Below are 2,995 nucleotides of genomic sequence, written 5' to 3'. Positions count from 1 at the left end.
CTGGCCCCGCCTCTGCTCCTCCCTTCTCCCCTGACCCCGCCTCCGCTCCTCCCTTCTCCCCTGGCCCCGCCTCTGCTCCTCCCTTCTCCCCCGGCCCCGCCCCTTCTCCCCCGGCCCCGCCTGCTCAACTTCCTTCTCCCCCGGCCCCGCCTCCGCTCCTCCCTTCTCCTCCCCCCGGCTTGCTTGCTTCTCTGCAGCTTTGCTCCCTTCTGCAGCTCTTGGCTTCTTTCTATGCTGTCGCGATATGCAAATTAGCCGCCATCTTTGTTGGGATAATTTGCATATTCACCCTGATTGGTTGTTGGGCGTGGCTTGGCTGGTGGGTGTGGCTTGGGCATAGCGAAGGTGCGGTCAATTTGCATATTTGTCTATTATTAGATTAGCTAACCAGTCATCATCTTCCACTGGGGACTTGTGAGTCTCCAATTCTTTTCAAAAAAGAGTTCTCTCTCTCTTCTAGATTCTCAATAATACAAGTGCTGTGTCTCTCTTCTCTTACTTTTAGCCTAAGACTAGATTCTTCCCACAAATGCTTTAAATGCTCTCTTTTTTAAGCTAACATATACTAAGTGTGTCAAGAGCTAAATGTGTCAAGCACTATCCTAAAGAGTTTGTGTATTTTAACTTATTGGTTCCTCAAAAAATCCTAAGATTTTTAAATTTTTTAAATGATTTTTTAATTTAAATTTTTTTCTAGTTCATTAATTGTTTTATTTTTTTAATATTTAAAATCCAAGGATTTTATTGTGTTCCAAATGTGGAAACAGCTTCAAAAGGTCAATATGGTCAAGTTCCCATGGCTCACCAAAGGCTGTTGGAACTTGAACCCAAGCCATCTCATATTTATGTCCCTTAGATTGACCACTCTCTTATGTTGCTTCCTTGTCAATTGAAGAAGCACCCTGCAAGCATATTGATGAATAGGATCAAAATAGCCTCTGTCAGGGAAAATCAATTTCCCTAAAGGAATAATTCCCAACCCAACCTTCCAGAACTCCTAGGGTATTCATACCCATTCATTCATTCATTCATTCAGCCTTTGTTGAGCTCCAATTAGGGGCAAGGATAATCCTGGGGATAGAGCAAGCTGTTAAGAAAGACCCTGTCCTATGAGTCAAAGGAATATTAAAAAAAACAAAAACCTGAAAATGAAATTTATTTGCTCTGCATTAAAAGCACAGGATGATATACAAATAGAGTAACAAAATAATTATAAATAAACCTTTATGGAACTCATACTACTTAACAAAAGGAAGATAAACAATCCAATCAAAAAATGGGCAAAGGATCTAAATAGACACTTTTCAAAAGAGGCCATAAAGAAGGCCAAGATGGTCCCCCGCATCGCGCCCAACCGCCTCGCTGCGCCTCGGGACCGGGGTCCAGTGTGGAGAGCCCTTCGTCCTGGGAAACGGGGTGCAGCCGGGAAGGGGGCCGCCCCCACGCCCTTCACGCAACGCACGTTAGTGGGGAACCTGGCGCTAAACCATTCGTAGACGACCTGCTTCTGGGTCGGGGTTTCGTACGTAGCAGAGCAGCTCCCTCGCTGCGATCGATTGAAAATCAGCCCTCGACACAAGGGTTTGGGAAAAAAAAGAGAGAAATAAATAAATAAATAAATAAATAAAGCCAAGAGATATAGGAAAACATGCTCAAAGTCACTAGTCATCCGAGAGATGCAAATCAAAACAACAATGGGGTACCATCTCACACCGGCCAGAATGGCTATCATCAACAAATCAACAGACGACAAGTGCTGGCGAGGATGCGGAGAAAAAGGAACCCTCGTGCACTGCTGGTGGGAATGCAGACTGGTGCAGCCACTGTGGAAAGCAGTATGGAGTTTCCTCAAAAAACTAAAAATGGAACTCCCATTTGACCCAGCGATCCCACTTCTAGGAACATATCCCAAGAAACTAGAAACATCAATCAGAAAGCATATATGCACCCCTATGTTCATAGCAACACAATTTACAATAGCTAAGATTTGGAAACAGCCTAAGTGCCCATCAGCAGATGAGTGGACTAGAAAACAGTGGTACATCTACACAATGGAATACTACGCTGCAGTAAAAAAAGAAGAAACTTGCTTTTTCCGTCTGGCCGCAACCATCAGGTAAACCAAGAGGAGTGCTTACAAGTACATCCAGGAGCGATGGAGGAAGAAGCAGTCCCGCTTCCTTCTCAGGGTGCGCTGCTGGCAGTGCCACCAGCTCTCTGTGCTCCACAGGGCCCCCTGCCCCACCCACCCGACAAAGCGCGCAGGCTGGGCTACAAGGCCAAGCAAGGTTATATCATATATCGGGTTCGTGTGCGCCGTGATGACTTTCGTGTGTTCCTAAGGGTGCGACCTACGGCAAGCCTGTCCATCCCAGTGTTAACGAGCTAACGTTTGCTGGAAGTCTTCAATCTGTTGCTGAGGAGCGAGCTGGACGCCACTGTGGGGTTCAGAGAGTCCTGAATTCTTACTGGTTTGGTGAAAAATGCCACGAAAAAATTCTTTGAGGTTATTCTCATTGATCCATTCCATAAGGCTATCAGAAGAAATCCTGACACCCAATGGATCATCAAACCAGTCCACAAGCACAGGGAGATGTGAGGGCTGACATCTGCGGGCTGCAAGAGCCGTGGCCTTGGGAAGGGCCACAAGTTCCACCACACTATTGATGGTTCTCGCCCTGCAGCTTGGAGAAGGCGCAATACTACTCTCCAGCTCCACAGTTACCGCTAATATAAGTAATGTTTGTAAAATTCTTACCTAATAGACAATTTAGGACAGTCACAAAAGAAGGAACTCTTACCATTTGCAACAGCATGGGTGGACCTGGAGAGCACCATGCTAAGCGAAATAAGCCAGCTGGAGAAAGATAATATCAAATGATCTCACGCATTTGTGGACTATAATGAACAACATAAACTGATGAACAAAAATAGAGCCAGAGGAAAAAAATAATATTCTAGAATATAATAGAAGCAATCCTGTTATTTGCAGATT

At 45.3% G+C, this 2,995-nt stretch overlaps 1 pseudogene across 1 annotated transcript; it reads left to right on the top strand.

Annotated features, from left to right (window-relative positions):
- Positions 1-1,331: 1,331 nt before the first annotated feature.
- Positions 1,332-2,731, top strand: LOC307102861 (large ribosomal subunit protein eL15-like; annotated as a pseudogene). The gene is made up of 2 exons: positions 1,332-1,492; positions 2,129-2,731. The product of its transcript is annotated as a large ribosomal subunit protein eL15-like (transcript).
- Positions 2,732-2,995: the final 264 nt, after the last annotated feature.

This window comes from Cnephaeus nilssonii (assembly GCF_951640355.1).
Source record: "Cnephaeus nilssonii genome assembly, chromosome: 7".
NCBI lineage: Eukaryota > Metazoa > Chordata > Mammalia > Chiroptera > Vespertilionidae > Cnephaeus > Cnephaeus nilssonii.
Note: the sequence above shows the minus strand (reverse complement) of the source record. Positions and strands in the feature narration are given on the sequence as shown.